Here is a 23,055-nt window from a genome sequence, read left to right as displayed (position 1 = left end):
TACAGAACTTGAGCTCAAATAGCCTGGAGGCGGGAGGGGCGGGGGCGGGGCCGAAGGCGGGAACCTTCGGGAGGAGGGGGCAGGAACCTGCTGGGCGTGGCCGAGTCAGGAGCGCGGCCCAACAGGAGCCCATTGCGAGTAGTCTAAGGTAGGGGGCGGGGCCGACGGACGCCCAGTGGGCGTGGCCGAGGGCAGGTGGGCGCGGTCAGGGCCGGAGGGCGGGGAGAAGACTAGACCGGAGGGTGAAGTGGGCGGGGATTGGGGACAAGTCAAAGACCCGGAAAGTTGGCCCTGCAGAGGGTCCTCAGGGAGAAGGCGGCGCGCAGCGAGTGGAGGGAAAGCACCCAGGAACCGGAGCGGGCGCGGGAGCTGTGGGCCCGGTAGGAAGGGTGCGGTCGCTGCACAGCTGGGCGCGTGAACTCCTGCAGGGAGTTGGCGAAGGTCCCGCCTGGGGAAGGAGTTCCTAAGGCTTTGGCTTCTTTCTGCCTTTCTCCTATCGCTCTCGGGGAAGTTGCAAAGACAGGGATCTTGAGGCTGCGGGAGGCCTGGGAGACTGGTCTAGGCTTGCCGGTGGCTTGTTGCCCCGAAGTCTGGTGGTGGTGGTTTAGTCGCGAATTCGTGTCCGACTCTTTGAATCCCATGGACTGTATATAGCCTGCCAGGCTTCTCTGTCCATCGGACTCTCCAGGCAAGAATACTGGAGTTTCCATTTCCTTCTTCAGTCCCGAAGTTTAAAGTCCTGCAGAGTCAAGCTTGAAACCCGAGATTCAGAGTCCTGCGCAGAACGAGGCCGAGGGCCCCTTGTGGCTCCAGCTCAGGGTTGGTGGGCAGAAGTGCTCTGGGGTCGTAGTTGGGCAGCTGTGCTGGCATCAGGGTTATCTATTCCACGCTTGTTCTCCTTATAAGCTTTGACATCATACCTCTAAGCCTTGGGCCTCAGCTTGCTGATTTATTTTACTGTCGTGGTCCTTCCATTGTAAAGATACTCCAGATACAATATGATCATGGTATTTACAGCCGCGATGTGATATTTTGAAGACTCCTCAGGTGCAGGCACACCTGGGGTGGGGAGACGTATAGAGAACTTCCTCCATGTGTAGACACACGAGTCTATTCATCTTTAAATCACTTCTCCAGTGGAGAAAACTGACAAGCATTGACTCCTATCCTAAAGGACCTGTCACATTCACTGTCATATAGAATGAATATCAGTAAGAAAAAAGCCCTAAGAAGTAGAACTCCTCCTTGGCCAGTTACATTTTATTTTATATTGGCAGAAGGGGTGTACAGCTCTTATCCTGAAGGCCTGATGTAATTCCAGAAATAACCAAGCCCCTTTGAAAAGAAATCTCAGTGCAAGAGGCAAAGAAAAAGAGATCAGACAGCTGACTGACTGTTGATAGCAAGATAGCAACTTAATTTTTAAAAGGATAAGAGTTCTACTTTATGAAATGCTGTGTTCATTTGTGGAGGCTAGATGCTGCTTTATTATTATAAAAGTGACTAAACTATATGTAATGTAGATTTTTTAAAGTAAATATTCTGTTCTTGTTCAGTCGCTAAGTCGTGTCCAACTCTGCGACCCCATGGATTGTAGCATGCCAGGCTTCCCTGTCCTCCATTATCTCCTGGAGTTTGCTCAGATTCATGTCCATTGAGCTGGTGATGCTATCCAACCATCTCATCATCTGCTACCCTCTTCTTTTGCCTTCAGTCTTTCCCACCCCACCATCAGGGTCTTTTCCAGTGAGTTGGCTCTTTGCCTCAGATGGCCAAAGTATTAGAGCGTCGGCTTCAGTATCAGTCCTTCCAAGAATATTCAGGGTTGATTTCCTTTAGGATTGACTGGTTTGATCTCCTTATACACTTTGCAGTGCGCATAGTTAAATTTTGACCCAGACAGGAGCAAAGAACAACAGATCATTTACAGTCTTGAAAAGTCTATCCCTGTGTATTTAATGCCTTCTTAGTCTTGTGCTTGGCCCTAAGATCCCTGGTATTGTAGTAGGTAGTGGACCCCTATGTAAGGCTTGTGGAAGTTGTTCTCAGAAATAAGCCTGAAGACAAAATAATGAACTACAGAGAATGGGAGGAGCTTTCTGACCTTAGAAAATATCCATTCTTGTTACCATATGCTTTAAAGTGTTACTATATGAGGAATCTTTCTTCTACATATCTTAAATACCTGAGTGAACCAAACAGTAACACTGCTGAGAAGTCCTTAAGCTGTGTACTGCCTATGAACATCACTGTTAATAGGAAAACCTGAGATGGTTGTTGAATACGTTTTTCATATACTGAACACGGCATCGTTCTGTTTCTCAGTGGTTCGTGTTTTTCTAAAAATGTTTCATTTAAAAAAAGCCTTCTCATTCATAGACTTTCCTCCCTCACTTAAAAAAAGGAAGACAAAAAATAAAATATCTGCTCCCACTTAGTCATCTGGCATAAACTGGCTCTGTGGTTCTGACGACCTGTTTCATGAAACCATTATCTCTCTGAGTACAACTGTCTCTGCCTGCTCAGCAGGGGAGTCCTAAGTGTTATCCATTTCTGTGTCCCCTTCCAATGAGGCATGGCCATGGAGTTGCTTTGGTTAATTAAATACAAGTGGAGTGACGTGTGTCACTCCCAGGTGGAAGCTTTAAAAGCCAGTGAGAGGCATACCCCACTCTCTTTCCCACTGCCAGAGTGACCACCGGTTTTCTAGACAATGGCTGTTCTATCAGCCTGGAACATAGAATGAAGACAACCAGCAGAATCCCCATCTCTCTGTGTTAGACACAGTGTGAGCCAGAAATGAGCTTCTGGTGGGTTTAGGCCCCAGGGTTTGGGGATTTGTTTGTTAAATCAACATAACCTAGCCTATCCTGACTAATACACTCAGGTAAGGTCTGAGCCACATGCCTCCAGGGATTACTGGTTTCCAGCTTATCAGATATCTTGGGAGCCTAAAAGAGGGAAGGTTCTGTAAGAAGTGTGCTACTGTGACCAGTGTTTCTTTAACTATCAGATGAGATAGCAGGTAGACTTATTTCCAGAACACTCAAGTCAACTTTGTGATTTTAATCAAAGGTGACGAAGATGGCATTTAGATGTTTAATCACATTCTCTAAGGGCAGCAGGTGTTAAAGTGTAAAGTACATAAAGGTTCAATGTCCGTGAGGGATAGGAATTAAGGCTGTCATTTTCATTTTGAAAAATGCGATTTATATATAAATATATAGGAAGCAACAGTTAGAACTGGACATGGAACAACAGACTGGTTCCAAATAGGAAAAGGAGTTCGTCAAGGCTGTATATTGTCACCCTGTTTATTTAACTTATATGCAGAGTACATCATGAGAAACACTGGGCTGGAAGAAACACAAACTGGAATCAAGATTGCCGGGAGAAATATCAATAACCTCAGATATGCAGATGACACCACCCTTAAGGCAGAAAGTGAAGAGGAACTCAAAAGCCTCTTGATGAAAGTGAAAGTGGAGAGTGAAAAAGTTGGCTTAAAGCTCAACATTCAGAAAACGAAGATCATGGCATCTGGTCCCATCACTTCATGGGAAATAGATGGGGAAACAGTGGAAACAGTGTCAGACTTTATTTTTCTGGGCTCCAAAATCACTGCAGATGGTGACTGCAGCCATAAAATTAAAAGACGCTTACTCCTTGGAAGGAAAGTTATGACCAACCTAGATAGCATGTTAAAAAGCAGAGACATTACTTTGCCAACAAAGGTTCGTCTAGTCAAGGCTATGGTTTTTCCTGTGGTCATGTATGGATGTGAGAGTTGGACTGTGAAGAAGGCTGAGCGCTGAAAAATTGATGCTTTTGAAGTGTGGTGTTGGAGAAGACTCTTGAGAGTCCCTCGGACTGCAAGGAGATCCAACCAGTCCATTCTGAAGGACATCAGCCCTGGGATTTCTTTGGAAGGAATGATGCTAAAGCTGAAACTCCAGTACTTTGGCCACCTCACGCAAAGAGTTGACTCATTGGAAAAGACTCTGATGCTGGGAGGGATTGGGGGCAGGAGAAGGGGACGACAGAGGATGAGATGGCTGGATGGCATCACTGACTCTATGGACCTGAATCTGAGTGAACTCCAGGAGTTGGTGATGGACAGGGAGGCCTGGCGTGCTGCAATTCATGGGGTCGCAAAGAGTCGGACACGACTGAGCGATTGATCTGATCTGATCTGATATCTATAGATACAGATATATTTATAAATACATAAAATATAAATATATTTTATATATTTAAAATATGTAATATAAAACGTATATTTATAATATATAAATATATCTTACATACTTATAAAATATAAATGTATTTTTCTATATAAATACATTATTTAAAATTTCAGCATTCTTCCCAAGTTTTCCGATATAGAGGAAGGTTCACAGATTCATTGTTAAGAGACAGTTCTTTCCAAATGTATTTGTATCAATAGATGCATTGCAGAAACTATTTTGTCACCAAGGGACACTTGAAATGAATCATCCCTACTTACCATTGACTACTTTCTAATTTTTTTTAAAGCAGCCTCGAACAAATACTTTAACTATCATTTCCTTGCTTCCTTATTTCAGATCCAAGAGGATCAGACCTAGACTTTGCTCTCCCCATGCAGGAAGCAATGTGTTCCCTCTTCTCCTCTGACTTAAACAGAAGCGAAGCAGGGAGCATTTTGCTTAGGGCAGAGCCATGCTGCCTTCTTAGGGATGTTGGCTATAAATCCAGTCTCCCTAGAGGTTAACAATCAAAGTTCTCCCCCTCTCTTACTCAGACAAATGATATGATGATGATAAATTGCTTGGACATGACTGCCCTGAGCACTGGTATGATGAATTATGTTGTTCAGGGCATGACCAAAGATCCTCCACTGTCAGTCAGTCACACTGAATATTGGCAGTTTTCATAAGTAGCTTTCTGCCAATTTTGGTCTCTGTTTTGCATATTAAATTCTCTGTTCTCACTGGTCATGGTTTTAAGTTCTTAATCGTCTCTGTCTTCCTCTGAATTCACTTAGCTAATCAACCTTTTGCTTTTTCTGTTCCCTGTTCACTAAAAGGCTGGTCTGTGTCTCACAGTTGTGTTCAGTAAACACTGAGTCTTTCTTCACAGAAACTGTTAAAATAAAAATTATTAGTCCTTTCCACTAAATCCAGAGTAATGACAGCTTATCTCGCAATGGCTTAATTGGGTAATTATTTAGTGTTTGAAAAACACTTTGAAGACTCTATTGGTAAATATTATTATGAATTTAATGTTCTGTGTGCAATTGAAAGTCCATTGCAACCACAAAATCCTTCGTATTTTTGTGTACCAAAAAAGGTGTCTTTCTTAATATTGCTTACTATTTTCAAACTTGTATATTATTGATTTTTGAAATATTTAAAATATTTTATTTCATACAATCTCAAAGTTATCACGTTTATCCTGTCACATTTCTAGGTCTCATCTACTACATTCCTTATGTCTCTGAAAAGTTAGATGTCATATTGTTGGTCTGTGAAAGTTTGTAGGAAATATGAAGTGGATTCCCTGGTTCAGGGGTATTTCACATTATACAGCTGCCACATCTGTTGTGTGTGGTATCTGCTTAACTTTTCAGCAAGCTTTTCTATTAAGCCCTGACAAATAACTGCAATAATGATTTATTTCCTCTCAGTCTATACACTGAGCTGTCACCTCATTGGCATCAACATTTGTCAAAAAGGATTAGATTATATTGCATATGCCTGGCCAGACTCTTGACAAATTTTCTACTCACTTGATAGACCCAGAGCCCCCTGGTGTAATTAAAGGCCACTTCCATGGCTTGGACTGCACGACCTCTATTACAGACTGTATTGGTTTGCTAGGGCTGCATAACAAAATATCACAGGCTGGGTGACTTAAACAAAAGAAATTGATTTTTTCATTTTTCTGGAGGCTAGAAGTCTGAAATCAAGGTTGTAGGTAGATTTGGTTTCTTTTGAAGCTTCTCTTTTTGGCTTGTTCATTACCCTGTCCTCCCTGTATCGTCACATGGTCTTCACTCTGTGTCTTAATCTTTTCTTCCAACTACACGAAATAGTCTGTTAGATTAGGACCTACTGTAACAAACTCTTTTTAATATAGTTACCTTTTTTAAAGACCCTGTGTCCAAATACTGTCACATCCTGAGATAGTGGGGGTTAGGACTTGAACCTAAGAATGTTTAGAGGGGGTACAATTCAGCCCATCAGACTAGCCTACAGTAATAATGGTCTGTGTGTGTGCATGTGTGATTAGTCGCTCAGTTGTGTCCAACTCTTTGTGACCCCATGGACTGTAGCCTGTGAGGCTCCTCTGTCCATGGAATTTTCCAGGTAAGAATACTGGAGTGGGTAGCCATTCCCTTCTCCAGGGGGTCTTCTTGACCCAGGGATCAAACTTGGGTCTCCTGCATTGCAGGTGGATTCTTTACTGTCTGAGCCTCCAGGGAAACCCAGTGGTCTCCAGAAACTACCATTTTTGGAGGGCTTAAAAAAAATTATCAAATTTGAACAATCAAGTGATAACTACAAATTTTTGGAGAGTCTACTCAGTTTAGGAACCTCTTAACATTACTTTGAGGAGAGCTTTATGTTTGTGACTTAAAAGATTGAACTGATGAAAATCAAAGCAACATGATTAGATAAATTCTACATAGTGTATTAAGCTATTAACCATAAAATGCATGTAAGCAAGTATATCTTGCTGTCTGAACTATCACCATCCAGATATTTGTGATGAAAACTAGCACATATTTTTAACCTAAAATATCCTCTCTGAATCAAAAACATGCCTTGACTAGTCTGGCATCAAAAAGGGTAACAGGATATAAAATACACTTTGGTCCTATCGCACATCTTTTCCCTAGAGGGTGACATCTTGTGCTCCTGCTGTAAGATGTGTTCTGAATCTCTGCCTCCTTATTATCAGCTGAAAATGTCCATGAAAGCAGAAGAGTCTCTGAAGAAAGATGATAAACCAAGAGGAAGTTAGATAAGCTCTTATATTTGAAGAAATATTGGGAACGTGAAAACCTCAAAGACGTCGACGTGCCCTGTCTGCATCAACCATGCATACTAGAGTTGATACTGGAGAACTTCACCATGTTCAGCTTCAGAACAGAATTATAGTTTTTTTTTGTTTTTTTTTTAAAGCTCTTTTTAAAAATGCCTTTTGCAGTAAACGGATAGCCAGAAATCCTTAGAGGATTGTTATGTGGGTTTATAAGAGTATGTTAGTAATATTTGGGATAATTGGTTGAATGGTTTTGCATGAGCTGTGAAACATTAGTTTTCCCTTCAAAAACTGTAGTTGGAATTACTGTTGAAGCTGCTACTGATGATACATAGGGGTTCATTACACTGCTCTTTCTACATTTGTAAACTTTTAAAATGTCCATATTAATAAGTTCAAATAAGAGAATTATATAATTATAATTACATATAATTATGTAATCACATAATATAATCATATGAATATATAATTCATTTCTTCTTTATATATAATTATATATACATAGATATATATCTCTCTCTCCTGTAATGCAAAATTTGATACCATCACATTTAGAGGGACAGATTAAATTTGAATGGTAAGGTATGCACGTTTACATAAGAGAATACACACGTGGGTAGAATGTGGTTTTCACTACCCGTTGCTCCATAGAAAAGTATTGTGAAACCTTTACCCAGGAAAGGCTACAAGGACGTCTTCGCTAGTTTTAGCCTAGATTATTTGACACATGTTCTTATTTATCACTCCCTGGTCTATGGCACGTCTATCATTTCATGAGTCAGTGCTTTTCTACAAGTTATAGAGTTTCCCAGGCTGCAGTTTCTCCAAGTTCAGTTTTTAACTTCCGCGCCTTCATTTGCTACTGCACAAATTCACATAACACAGGAATTTCAGAAGGGGCCGCTGGCCTCCAGTGCAGATCTAAGGCCTAAAACTGATTCCGTTTGGCTTCTGTGTTCTTTTGAACTTGCCCCAGTATCAACCAGGAAAGAAGAGTTTCCAAGTATTCTTCTTTCTCCTGTGGAACTAAATATCTGGGAGCAGCGGAGTGCATAAGTAGTGAAGATTCTGCTGTTTTAAGTACAGACAGGACGGAGACTCTGACCTTACAGCTGCATCTGCCCTGCTACGTGTCCAGGGAGATAGAAGATCCCAGCAGATCCAGTCGCGGTGTTTCTTCCTGATCTTCTTCATTCCTCCCAGGTATTGCCTTTTTAACTTTTTGTCTATCAGAGTATTTCAGTGGAAAAATTAAAATATGTCAAGCAAAGAGATTCAAGTTTAAACAGTCTCCATGCAGATTCTACATAGTTCTATATATTCTTGCCTACTGAATGTCATTGAATTGTTAGATTTAAAATATATACAAGAACATATACAGTTTCTAGCATTAGGGATATTTCATGGGCCTTTGCTAGTACGTATTCTTGCCACAGTGAGGTCAAAATGATTAGTTTCTAAATTATTTTGCTTTTAAAATCAGAATTGCAATTTTTTTTTAATGTGGAGTTTTCATAAAGCATTATGTAAGGATACTGTGTTATCTGATGAAGGTGTTTGCACTTACTTATTTTTATATTTTTTTTAGTAATACTTTGGCTAAAATAAGTTTTCGTTAAGAAAAGTGAAAGTGTTAGTCGCTCAGTCATGTCTGACTCTTTGCTACCCCATGGACTGTAGCTTGTCAGGCTCCTCTGTTCATGGGATTCTCCAGGCAAGAACAGTGGAGTGGATATCCATGCCCTTCTCCAAGGGATATTCCCAACCCAGGGATCGAACCCAGGTCTCCCACATTGCAGGCAGATTCTTTACTGTCTGAGCCACCAGGGAAGCCCAAGTTTTCAGGAATTATTCCCACATAATGTGATGATTTTACAACACTGTCACTAAAGGAGAGTTTATTTATATCTTGTCTCTCTAAAAAGAGTGATGTATTAAAACTTTAGAGTTTTACTCTGTAAAAATTGGAAAACTTACTAAGTAGTTGTACTATGTCTGACCACAACGTCTCGATCTATAGTTTTTTACACCATATAATATCACATTTATATTTTTATATCCACAGCATTTAAAATAATGTCAATTATAGGATCAATGAAAAGGTCTGAGAATTAAAACTGGATAATAACTTTCTCTGACTAATTAGAAGTCAAGATTATATTTCTGATGTGTTGTGGGGAACTAACAGGAGTTAGTTCCTTAGTAGGCCAGAAAAATTAAATGTGTTACAAGACATTGCAGAGATGTTAAATGTCATTTTAAAAATTTATTCATTTTCAGTTGGAGGATAATTGCTTTACAGTATTGTGCTGGTCTCTACCATACATCAACAGGAATCAGCCATAGGTATACATATGTCCCCTCCCTTTAGAACCTCTCTTCCACCCCATTGCACATGTCTAGGTTATCACAGAGTACCTGATTTGAACTCTCTGTGTATAATGTTCATCAGAGTGAATGAGTAAATTCATCATTCACTGGTATTCATCAAATTTGATTCACTCTCATATCATCTTTAAGAGTATTTGCCCAACAAGGACCTAATGTACAGCACAGGGAACTCTGCTTAATGTTATGTGGCAGCCTGGATGGGAGGGGGTTTGGGGGAGATGGATCCATGTATCTGTATGGCTGAGACCCTTCACTGTTCACCTGAAACTATCACAACATTGTATAAAATAAAAGGTTTAATTTTAAAAAGTTAAAAAAAGAAGAATGTTTGCTATGCCTATATACTAGCTTCACTACTAATGACAATATTTTTCTTTAAACCAACCCATTGTTTTTCTTTGGCCTCATCCTAAGCAAAAATGTCTGAAATCACAGGCTTGCAGTGTTTATTACTTTCTCCCCTAACATATGTTAAATAAGTAAATACTTTGTTTAAACATTTTAAAATGTCCATATATCACCTAAAATCAATTTGAACACCAGTGATGTATATATCACTTTCTGAAAACAGTGACAAAAAACAAGCAAATTGACTGTTTATACTTATCTCACTGCCCACTAAAAAGTAAAATAATTCTTAGTTGAGAAGTTAGCACACAGTCATTTTCAGAATAGTTTCTGCACCTGTACTGTGATGATTAGAAACTCCGAAAACAATAGAAAATGTAATTACCTATGTATGCATATGTATCTGTGTACACATATACTTAGATAATGGATCATTTTAACCGGTACTTGGGAAAAAGCCAAGTTTTCAGTTGCTTAGACAAGTAGTCCCCAACCTTTTTGGCACCAGGGACTGGTTTCATGGAAGACAATTTATCCATAGACCCAGGGTGGAGGTGGGGTGGGGTGAGTGGGGGATGGTTTCAGGATGATTCACATACAGTAGGGCGCATGCTCCTATGAGAGTCTAACACTGTCCCTGATCTAACAGGAGGCAGAGCTCAGGAGGTAATGTGAGTGATGGGAAATGGCTATAAATACAGATGAAGCTTTGCTTGCTCACCTGCCTCTCACCTCCTGCTCTGCAGCCCAGTTCTTACCTGGGGGTCCCAGTTTAGATAGTCAGCATCATTTATCTGAGGGCTAATCACCACCATTATTTTATACTAGTGCCTCTATTTACTCTTAGTCATAAGCAGTATAAAGGGTGACCGTAGAAAAGGAATCATCCAGGTAGCAAAATATTTTTCTTTCATTTGCTAGTAGTAATCTGAAGTTAACAGTAAATACTGTAGTATAATTTGTTATAGGATGGTTTGCCTTGGTGGGAAATCAGAAAAAGAACTAGAAAGATCAATGTTTTTCTGTTCCTTGCATAGCAATGTTTTGCCTGATTTTCTACTACATGTATGTCCCCATTTGTTTAACACCTAAACACAGTGAACTCTTGGAGGGGTGCCTACAAAACCAGTTTACAGGTCTTTGAATGTTACTTCACATAGAATCAGAGAAGTTGTATCTGAAAGGAATGTTAGAAATCACCTTGCTTATTCCTTTGTCTTATTAATGAGAAAACAGGCCCACAGACTAAGTGATTTACCCAAAGACACACTCTGAGCAGGTCAACTTTTTTTTTTTTTTGGTAATATGGATGTAGTTGGTAAATTTCTAGCTTGTCTTTCTCTTTGGGAAATTGTGATATTTTCATAAAGTAGTATGCTGTCCCATCTGTGTGTATTTTTCCACTTTTGGAATACAGCACGTTAGCATTAACTTTTGATGGCACTTAATATATTATATAGCTTCTAACTTTTAAAAAAATCAATGTATAGTTGATTTACAATGTTGTGTTACTTTCTGCTGTACAGCCAAGTGAATCAGTCATACATGTATATAAATTCTTTCTCATATTCTCTCCTATTATGGTTTATCCTAGGACATTGAATATAGTTTTCTGTGCTATACAGTAGGATCTTATTATCTGCCCTTCTATATATAATAGTTTGCATCTGTTAATCCAAAAGTCCTAGTCCATCCACCTGCCACACCCCCTCCCCCTTGGCTACCACAAGTCTGTGTGGTATGTTTCTATGACTCTATGTCTGTGAGTCTGTTTCTGCTTCACAGATATGTTCATATTTTAGATTCCACATATAAGTGATATCATGGAGCTTCTAACTTTTGTTTGTATCAAAAGATTAACCTATTGCATATTATCATGAATGATGTCTGTTGCCTTCAATACATTTGAACAAGAGAGGGAAACTGGTATTTTTTAAGCAGCATCAAGATTTCAATATATTTCCCATGATAAATAAAATTTCTGTTCTTATGGTTAGTGCTCTTGGATTCAAATCTCCCTGAGTTCCTGATTTTTTAATCTCAGTATGTCTGATAATGAAATAATAGAAAACTGATAACCAAAGGTAATCAAAGTAATTTTCGATATGAATTCATAAGGAAAAGCATATGACATGAGTTACTCTGAGCAACAGCCTGAGAAGTGAGTTGAATGTCATGTGATGCCCATGCAAGAACTCAAGGAAGACTAGGTATCAAGGGCCATAGATTTACCTATGAAATTAAAAATCACTTCTAAAGGAAGGATAACTAATTTCGTTTATGTAATAATATTGCTCCACAGCCTGTCAGTAAAAGCAGCTTTGAGCACTTAGAAAGCACATCTGTATCTCATTGCGCTCCAATTTTAAAAGTGTCTTTAGTTTTTTTGGGAAACTGAGCCTTGGCGTAGTTCTGAGATTTCCCAGGCACATATAACTCAAGAAGGGCAAAATTTGCAACCATGAAACCTCTGAATGCTGATATTTGCCATCACTAAGAAAACAGGCAATCTTTAATAAAGTAGGAGACATGGCCAGTTGGTAATTCCTCTGCCATTAATGTGACCGGAGAGTCTGTATTCCACATCTGCCCCGTGCGTTTTCAGACCCACAGCAGCTCTGAAGCCTGCGTGTTCTCTCCAGCCATGATAATGAACTCCTCCATCCATCAGCATCTCTAGAACGCCTGCCACAGGCCTCTCACCATGCTCAATGCTGGCTGTGACCTGACTCTCACTGAACATTGAGCAGAAAGAAGGATTCCTTGAGAGGGAGGATAATCCGTTTGCAATTCCCCCACAGTGTCTCCAGAGAAGATCAGAGGCTCCTCCAGCGAACACAGTGCCCTGCCAGGCTCTGCATCACATGTCATTTGTCACTGACACACACAGGCAGTTCACTCTGTGGCTTCAAACCAAGGAGAGTGTCAGGGCCTGGGCGGTGCTTTTCTGAGCCTTGATGTGGTGCTTAGGGAGACCATCTCTGCTCATCCCTCTATTAGTGAGAAAGATCAAGGTCCAGCTTCCATGCTCTGCTCAGACCCCAGCAGAGGAGCGGTTTCGTGCCCACAGCCTCTTTTTGCTTCATCCTTGGGTGGGGCTGTGGCTGTGAAACCCACTAGTGTCTCTGGTGGCCTTCCTTTTTCCCTTGGTTAACGGCTACAGAGATGCCAGCTGGACTGTAAGGAAGGCTGATAACCTGGACTCCATTCCTGCCATACAGTTTTTGTCTGACCCTTTATTAATTGGCAAACCTTTTCTTTCCAGGAGCACCTTGTGTGACTGTTCTTATAGGTATGTAACACCAGTTACTTCAGAATTTCACGTACGGGGACTTCCCTGATGGTCCAGAAGTTAAGACTTCACCTTCCAATGTAGGGGTGTGTGTTAAGATCCCACACGCCTCATGGCCAAAAAAACCCCAAACATAAAACAGAAGCAATATTGTAACATTGGGTTTCCCTGGTGGCTCAGCTGGTAAAGAATATTGTAACAAATTCAATAAAGACTTTAAAATGGGCCACATTAAAAAAAAATTCTTTTAAAAATTAGCATAAGAGTATTAATGCTGCATGTAATTGGTCATAAACCTGACTAAATTACAAAGTCCTTAAAGACAGGGACAACGTCTGCTTTTCCTTTCTGTACCACAGAGGGAACTGACCTCCTTTCTTACAGAATCCTGAACAAACACAGAGAAACAATGAAAACAAAAACCTCACCTCCTGTGAAAGGAAATTTTTTCAATTAAAGGTCTCAAGGCCAACCTTACTGTAAAATGCACTGACCTTTTGAGAAGTGAAATGCTTTACTGCTAAGCATCACTTTTTAAAAAATATTTTTAAGCTTTCATATCACAACGACAGGGCTCCATCACAATTAATCTTATATGGCAATGTAGTGACAATGAGATGATTTCTCTGGAGAATCTATGCTAATACTATTAAAATGCTCTTACAATGTCAAAATGATTGCAGTGGAAGCGTGTGGGGACTGTGCTTATGTGATTATGATATTCTAGTGATGGGTGATTACCATAGGAAACTAGTAATTCAACTCTGCAGGGACTTGCATTATGAAGCCATTATAACATGAGATTATAATGACACAATAACTTGGATGCACATTCGTGTTGTGAAAACGAAAAGCTAATTTGAATGCAAGTAGTGTTTCCATTAAGTTGTAATTAAACACTGAAAGCAATGCTTGTTTAAATTTAAGGAGGAGACATACAAGCCAGAAATGAAAATGGTGGGAAGGAATGCATGCCAAGTAGAGGTTTAGGAATGGCTAGAACCATTTACAGTTCTGCCCTTTAGTCCTTCAGGGTGAAAGCTCACCTTGACTTGGCCTCCTGAGACTTTCTCCCCGTCTGCTGGCACCCTAAAATAACCAAGAACCACATCAGACCCAAGAACCCTGGAGGCAACTCCCATTTCTATCACTGCCATCATTTAACACGTGAAGCCTTCTGGTTTTATTTTGAAGTGGGCATGAGAGTACCTTACCTCCCTCAACACAAGAAACTAAAGCAATGTTTTTTGCCATTAAAAATAATCTTTTTAAAAATATGATACACTTAATCCACGTTCAAAATCCAACAAAACAGATAAGCACAAAGGAGAAAAATAAAACAACAAAAAATTCTACCCTTATAGTCGCTATATGCCAATACAAATTAAAAAAAAAAAAAAACCTACTGTATAGCTTAGGGACCTCTACTCAATATTCTGTAATGACCTGTATGTGGATAGAATCTAAAAATGAGTGGATATATGTATGTGTGTAACTGACTCACCTGGCTGTACACCTGGAACTAATACAACGTTGTAAATCAACTAAACTCCAATAGAGATTTAACTAAAAAAATTCCACCTGTAGAGATAACCTCTATTAGCACCTCTGGGTATTTTCTTTCTTTCAGACTATTTCCTATGCATAGTATATGCAGTTTATCCCTCAAAATATATTTGTTTCTTTTTTTTTCCCACAATACTGTAAAAAGCTACTTATTCATTCTTCCCATCCCTCGAAGTTGCAAGATTTATTTCTTATCCAAGAGAATCTAGTTGATAAGTTTTTATTTTCTAAAGGTCAGCTCAAACTGGACGATTTTACATGTCACCCAGGAAATTATATTTTGCTATTAGAGAATAGTATTTGGCAGGGTTTATGCTCTGCATGTATCAGTTACAGGATAGTTCTCTAGTAAATTTTTCAGATTCTTGGCAACATTACAAATGCTTCATTAACATTTATCTCTGTTTAGTAATGAGTAGTGCATTTGATAAGTCACAGAGTTCTAATTTGTTCTTAATTGATAATTTCTATATGGTTTAGGTCAACATAAAGACAGATTATGAAAAACTAGGAAAATTCAGGAGCTGCTGAACTTGTTAGATAAAGCCCTGCCTTAGCTTATTCAGATGGCATAAGGACTTGCAATAGCTAATATATACTCCCTCCTAGTGATGACTCAAAGAGGTTATTACTCCTGGGTTTAAATATAGTTGAGATTTTTGTTATTAAGTATTTCGTTTGCACTTAGAGATGCTGGATGCTTTATCATCATTTTTTATTACCACTACTTGCAACAACCAATTTAGGTAGATACATGCAAATTACTCCAGTCCTTATTTTTATAACTTGCACTTAATGGCTTGCTTCATGCCATCTAGGCCACAGCTGAGGCGGGATTAGATTTTCTTCTTCCTGAGGCCAGTGAGTGATGTTCCCTCTGAATGGTATTTCCACATTAATGGACACCAGGATAACTTAATGTGGTGTTTACAGTAAATATCTACGTGGTTGAATAAAGGCTGCTGCTGCTGCTGTGCTGCTGCTAAGTCGCTTCAGTCGTGGCCGACTCTGTGCGACCCCATAGACGGCAGCCCACCAGTCTCCGCCATCCCTGGGGTTCTGAATAAAGGCAGCACCAGACTAATGAGTTAGGAGACTGGATTCTGGTCAAAGTTACCAGGAAAAAAAAAGATTCAGTTTTTACATCTGAAAATGAAGCCTTTGCTGGGACTTCCCTGGTGGTCCAGGGACTAAGACTCAGTGCTCCCAGTGCAGAGGGGCCTGGGTTCAATCCCTGCTCAGAGAACTAGATCCCACATGCCTCAACTAAGAGTTTACATATCACAACTAAAGAGCCTACATGCCACAATTTAGGCCCAGCACAGCCAAATAAATTAATAAATATTTAAAATACAATAAAAATAAAAATGAAGTCTTTGAATTAAGTAATCTCCGTAGTCCCTTAGAGCTCAAAAATTTCAAGATCAAATAGTATGTAACATTAATTGAAGCTTTCACATTTTAATTATAAATATTATACATTTTAATATTTAATCTTAATGTTTATTTTAGCTGCTTCAAAGCCATTCATCTAAATGCAAAGCCCTACCTTGTTTAGATACAGCTAATAATTTGTCATGTTTTAGCAGACTTGTAATTTGAGTTCAAAAGTCTTTTCTATTTAGGAAATTGATGGAAATGATGAAAGTTGCAGATGCAAATCTAATGCAAAGAAGAGATTAAAATTATAGTGCTTTGGCATATACATACTTGTTAAAGTACAGTTAGAACTCAATGAAAGGAAATAGTGTGTTGAATAATACTTAAAATATATTATTTTCTGTGAATTCTTAGAAAGCAAGTAACAGCAATGATTTGAGGTATGAAATTAAATTATAATACTAGAGAAACTTTCTAAATCTTTTAGGGTATCTTACTTTTAGGAGGAAAATAAATAATACATTTCCTTTATATTTAAATGCATATACATGACTAGGGATCCATTAAGTTTGTTTTGGTTGTAGGTAGTTTTCCTAATTTTGTGAGACATTATCTAGAGAATTTGGAATTCCATTAGAGCACTTTTTCTGCCATCTCAAAGATTGAGAAAGAGTGATTGTTGCTCTAAGACACAGGTAGTTATTACAGACTTGCCCTGGCTCCCATTGTAGTAAATCAGTTTTCAGGAGTAGAAATAAGCTGTCTGTTACTTTATTTTTAGTACATCAAATACGAGTCTTTCCCCAAAAGAGGTTTCTGTGTCAGATGCCACCCTCTCTTAGGACCAAGCAAAATTCGTTATCTTGTCTTCTTTCCTAGACCCATCAGTGAAGATTATCTCTAACACTATTTTTCTCAAACTTGAGGATCTACAGATTCTCAACAAAATTTTTTATGTTTTTCTTTCCATTTTTATGATAATCTAAATAACTGTAAGCATAGTCTGGATCATTATGGCATCTTACAACTGATCATTGCTGTAAGATTTCATTATTTGTATCTCCATTTGTTTTTTAGACTTCAGTGATAAATTATTACCTAAAACCACAGGCAGCATCTATCTTTTTTTCTGATTCCCTCTCCCACCCACAAACTGTCTTTGTTTCCTTGGGAGCCATGACTGTGGTTTGTAGGATGTTCAGTTCAGTTCAGTTTAGTCTCTCAGTCATGTCCGACTCTTTGCGACCCCATGGACTGCAGCATGCCAGGCATCCCTGTCCATCACCAACTCCTGGAGTTCACCCAAACCCATGTCCATTGAGTTGGTGATGCCATCCAACCGTCTCACCCTCTGTCGTCCCCTTCTCCTCCTGCCCTCAATCTTTCCCAGCATCAGGGTCTTTTCAAATCAATCAGTTCTTCACATCAGGTGGCCAAAATATTGGAGTTTCAGCTTCAATATCAGTCCTTCCAATGAACACCCAGGACTGATCTCCTTTAGGATGGACTGGTTGGATCTCCTTGCAGTCCAAGGGACTTTCAAAAAGTCTTCTCCAACACCACAGTTCAAAAGCATCAATTCTTCGGTGCTCAGCTTTCTTTATAATCCAACTCTCACATCCATACATGACTACTGGAAAAACCAGTAGTTTGTTAGGAGGTGGTAAGATCGAAACAGTGTTGATATAGTCTGGTGAAGTGGTTTTGGCCCTTTAATTTCCTTCATAAGAAGTGGATTTAGTTTATAAACTAGATAATATATGATAACTGCATGTCTATTTTTTAGAGTCTGACTTTAGAATCCATACCACTATCCTAAGAGTAGAACCAAGAGTCAAGACTTACTCAGTTTTCTAGTCTTCATTTTTCCTAGTTTTTGCTATTTGTAACTGTGTCTTTAACATAACCAACCTCCTTAAGACTGGTACCCAATCTCTGTGTTGCTAAGGGAAGGATGAGGATATGGGGAAGGCAGCCAAGCTTCTGACAAGCTCGCCAATCAGAGCTAAGAGATTGGATATCATGATACATTTGGATTCTTGTCCTGAGTTCTTTTGCAAGAAAAGGACGATGTCTATTTTTTTGGTGCCCATTTTAAGTGTTCGTTAATAAGTGCAGGTTAATTATGTGGGAATCAAATCTAAGAGTAGCTGTATGTATATTGATAACTGACTCTGCTGTACAGCAGAAACTAATACAACATTGTAAATAAACTATACTACAATTTTAAAATAAATAAATAAAAAAAGAAAAAAAAGTAGCAGTTGAATTGCGAAGAAGAAACCTGAGAGATTTCTCTTATACTATTTTTAAAGGCCTCCTAGGGGATGCTTCCAGGGACTAGAGCTGTACATTCTGCCTTCAGTGAAAATGGAAGATAGCCCATCATTCTTATCTGAATAAACCCCATTTCCTCCTTGGTGAAATGGGAATAATAATAAAAGTGGATTTCAGCTAAAAGTATGTCCAGTGGTCCAGTCTTCTTGTCTTCTCGGTGGCTCACCTTCTAGTGATCCCTTGTTCATGTCACAAGGACATTTGGAGATTTAATTAAAGTGCAGAGAGAGTCCTGGGCTTTTCAGAGAAATGCATGACATTATCATTGTAGATCATACTTTTGATATTTCATAATCTCTTGAAGGTAATGAAACCAGCAATATGGAAAGTTGGGACTGACGACAGTCACAGTTTTAGGGAAACACATTCATACCATGTGATATTCGTAGTGGTCATTGTCGTTTGAGAGTTCAGAGTTCAGTTACTGGGAATGTTCTAATTGCTCAAAGTATTTTGATTTCATTTTTTCCATCAGTAAGTTTGAGAGGTCAGTGAGTATTCAAGTCATGCTGTGTTCAGTCAGTGTTTAAGACTTTCCAATCTGTTTTCAAACTATGATTGGGAAAGGTATTTTACGCAGCTAGCATTGTAACACTTTTGCAAGTTAGTGGAGAAAAAAGGCCCATGTTCATCCAGAATTCCTTTCCTCTGAAATGTACTCCTGCTCTTAAAGTCTCTGAGGAAGGATGAAAATTCACTTTTGTTTCCTAACTCATCCTAGCCTTCGGTCTCCAGCATTCAGCCTATCCTTGCGCTGCCCATTTAATTACCATCCTAATACAAGTCTCATCCTCTGGGGCTAGCCCATGCTGTAGTGTCTTCTGCTACAGACCTGCTGTTCAATCCTTGTTTGAGCCTCTAAAGATTGCTTACAAACCCCTAAACATGCCTTTCATTGCTCATGCTACCCGAATGCCTTTTTGCTAAAATCTTAATGTTCTGCAGGCTTGCCTAAATGCCACCTCCTCCAGGAAGCCCTCGCAGTCCCTCTAGCACTGGTGAACATTGTCCAGACAGTACTCTCCAGGGCACTTGCTCTGTACCTCTCTTCTAACATTTACTGCACTCTGCTTTATACCATAGCTGTGCCACTAATACACAGAAAATAGCAATCTTGCACTGGAAGCTCGCCCTGTATCACACACTTATGTTGGAATGCTTCAGCTTCCTAAGGCACAAGTGTTCCTTTTCATCTTTGTGTGTCATAGTATCCTCCTCCTTTGGACATGGTAGATCCTCAGCAAACACCTTCAGCAGACGTCGAATTGAAATGTACACAGGTGAAACTTGTGGATGTCCGGAAAGCAGGCTCTTTTATGCCACATTTCAATGCTCTGAGAACTGAAGGCTCAAATTATCCCCTCAAACCTACACATCAAAGTTGCTTCTCTTACTATTTCAAGACAAATAACAATAGCTGATCACAAGCTGATAAAGAGGCCACAGTGCTGATGAGAGCATCAGATTAATTTTGGCTGAAATTATGGTCCATCAGTGTGGAACTGAAGGGTGGGTAGAGCTCAAACTGTTCACTGGTTGAACAGACACTTTATATATATATATATATATTTGGCCACACTATGGGGCATATGGAATCTTAGTTTCCTGATCAGGGATCGAACCCATGCCCTCTGCATTGGAAGCATGGATTCCTAACCACTGGGCTGCCAGAGAAGTCCCTGTATAGACACTTTTTGGGCATCTGCTTCTTGCCTATAACTAATACTGCTCAGAGGTGGTACCTACTTCTCCATGTGTGGGAATGGAATTAAAGTGGTTATCAAAGCCAAGGTAGTTATGTGTACAACACATCTCAGTATTCTTGCCTGGAAAATTCCATGGACAGAGGAACCTGGCGGGCTACAGTCCATGGGGTTGCAAAGAGTCAGCCATGACTGAGCACATCAGCACCTCTTCCTCAAACATGGGTGACATGTCTCATACAGGTATCCAGGTAGACAACAGATAGTGTTTTGGAAGTTTCTAGAATAAGACAAGGGCTAGATTCAGGTGAAGAGTCCTCTGGCTCTCCTTGACCTTTTTCTGCAAGACTACTTTTTTTATACCGAACAGGCTAAGCCTGATGATCTAAAAGCACATACCTCATACTGAGTCTTTAAGTCTGAACTAGCTAAGCAGGATAGTGAAACTCAAGACTCTTCTGTGTCTAAGACACAGAAACTAAGACAGTCTACTGTGTGGTCTTCAAAGTACATGGCCTGAGATGATTTTGTGGGCCATACCTTTTAGATAGACAGGTATTTGTGCAACAGAAAGACTTTCTGGGATTCCAGGAAAATTATTTTGAAGTTTAGCTATCCTAAAGAGAAATTAGTGTGGATGGCCTATGTATTAAAAAAAAAAATTAGTTGTAAGAGATGTTATCCAGTTTTACTCATTATAAAGGAGTGGTTACTACTATGAATCACTTGTAGCAATTTTACTAAGTATTTTTAGTTGCCTGATTTATATTTGGTGTCTACAAATTCAGGCAGGAACATCCTTGAAGAAAAGCCACTTCATTTTTTTTTTTTTTTTTTCTTTGTATGTTCAAGAGTCTTGCTTTTATTTCATAAGGGAAAGTTTTTTTTAAAGTATATGTATTCCTATGTAGTATTGCATGGGGTGCAGAAGGATTAAGCTACAATGGCATATTTGCTATGTTCTGAGAACTTGGAAGGCACATATATAGGAAAGTTAGAAAAACAAACAAGACATCAAAATTCATAGCTCCCAAACTTTGGGGAAAACATTTGCCATACTTTTAAATAAATTTCAGTGGTTCTAATTTAGGAAAATAATGTGATATGTCATAAAAGGGGCATGCTATGATCTCAGAATTACCTATATCACATATATATTTATAAATATTCCAGGAAGAAAATTTTCAGCCATTTTCTAACAACCACAAACCTGTTGTTCTCTTCTGGTCCTAATTCTACTTCTGCTTATTATTTCCTTGCCTTGGCTTTAGTATTTGTTTTATGTTATATGTCTTTTGTGTAAGTTACCTCAAATCCTTAATGGAAAAAGGCTGGATTAAAACCAGCAAGCATATAGTTATTAATTAAGTACCTCTGTGTGCCAGATACTGCCAGGGGCTGAAAACTGAGAGATAAGACATGGACTGTGTCCTCAAGAAGCTCAAAGTCTGATGGAGAGACATTGAGACAAGAAGTGAGTTTCAAGGGTAACCTCAGACATGAGAGCACCTGAAGTGGGCATCTTACCCAGATTGCTTGAGCAACAAGGAGGAACATCAGGAAAAGCTTCCAGTTAGAAATGATGCGAAAACTGCCTCCTGAAGGCCTTGTACAAGTTAGTCAGGAGAGGACACGGATTGAGGAAGTGGAGGTGGAGTAGGCTGGGTTTGTTATCTCAGAAAAAAAGAGGCAGACACACAATCAAAGGCTTTGAGATAGGTGCAAGCATGTTGAGTATTTCTCATAGGCTCTACCTGCCAAGCACCAGGTCTTACAGTTAAGGGATACACAATAAATATTAAAGGAATCTGATAACTGGCTTTTTTAAAGAATGGAGAAACTGGGTGTGAAAGGGTTAATTTCTGGAGGTTTCTGGAGAGAGGTGGACAATGGGAGAAGGTACCTGAAGTGCACTGTGGCAAGGAAGGGGTGAGGGGAATACACTTAGGGCCATTCTCAGGTGCCCTCAGGACCGCACAAACTTGAAAATAGAGAAGGCATCTAAGAAAATGACACTGGGTTGAGAATTATGTCACAAAATCAGGGAGGGAGAAAATGACACAAATCTTAGAGTCTGTAGGAAGATCTTGAGTTGAAGAGTTTGGCCTTTTTGAGTAATTGAAAGGCCACGGAGGAGAATCGTTACAGTGAATGGGTGGAGTAGAGTGAAATGGTTGGAGAGGTAGACAGGAACTTGACCATACCATGTTTTACAGGTCATGCCAGGTAATTTGGATTTTATCCTAAGGGCAATGGGAAACTTTTAGGGGGGTTTTAAAGGAGGAAGAGACATGATCAAATCTGTTTTCCATTTGCAACACCATGGATGGACCTAGAGATTGTCATACTGAGTGAAATAATTAGGAGAAGGACAAATACCATATGATATTGCTTATATGTGAAATCCAAAAAAAAGAAGGGCGTAAGATGAACTTAACAAAACAGACAAGCTTTTTATTTTCATAGCTTGAAAAAAACATTAACTTGCAACAAAGAAAAAATTTATCTTCACTATCTACTGCCCAAAGATACACAATACATTTTAGTATTTCTAGTTAAACTCTACATATATGTGGCTATATACACTTGCCATAAATTTACAGTTTTGCATTTTTTTCACATGTTAAAAGAGCATTTTATTCTATCATTAAATATTGCTAGATTATAGGGAAACATTCCTATATTATTAGATATTTTGGCCACTCTTTAAAATAATGCCTTAAAGAAACCTTTGGGCATAAGTATTTTTTACAGGTATCTAAATATTTCCTGAAGACAGATCTCTAGGAACACTGTAACATTTAAAAACGCTAGCTGCATATTGCTCAACTGCTTTTCAGAAAGCTTGGGCAAATTTGCACTCTGACAGGGTTACAGAAAGGAGGGCCAGGTGTCACCATGTTGACTATATTACTCATTTTTCACAAACCATCTGGTTTGTTTCAACCATCTTTTTTTAAGCATCTTTGTTCTAACCATCTCCCAACTGCTGCTTTCTGCTGGGTCCCC

General features: G+C 39.3%; 1 protein-coding gene across 2 annotated transcripts in view; it reads left to right on the top strand.

Annotated features, from left to right (window-relative positions):
* Positions 1–257: 257 nt before the first annotated feature.
* The window catches only part of PTER (phosphotriesterase related), a 75,744-nt gene continuing 52,946 nt past the window's right edge, over positions 258–23,055 (top strand). The window contains exons 1-2 of one of the 2 annotated variants that reach the window (XM_027559853.1): positions 258–380; positions 8,006–8,232. The gene's annotated coding sequence lies outside the window, so the exon portion shown is untranslated. The remainder of the gene's footprint in view (positions 381–8,005; positions 8,233–23,055) is intronic. The other variant, XM_027559854.1, reaches the window with a different exon arrangement.

Source organism: Bos indicus x Bos taurus, chromosome 13 (genome assembly GCF_003369695.1).
Source record: "Bos indicus x Bos taurus breed Angus x Brahman F1 hybrid chromosome 13, Bos_hybrid_MaternalHap_v2.0, whole genome shotgun sequence".
Taxonomy (NCBI): Eukaryota; Metazoa; Chordata; class Mammalia; order Artiodactyla; family Bovidae; genus Bos; species Bos indicus x Bos taurus.
The sequence above is the reverse complement of the archived record's forward strand: the minus strand, read 5'-3'. Positions and strand labels throughout refer to the sequence as shown.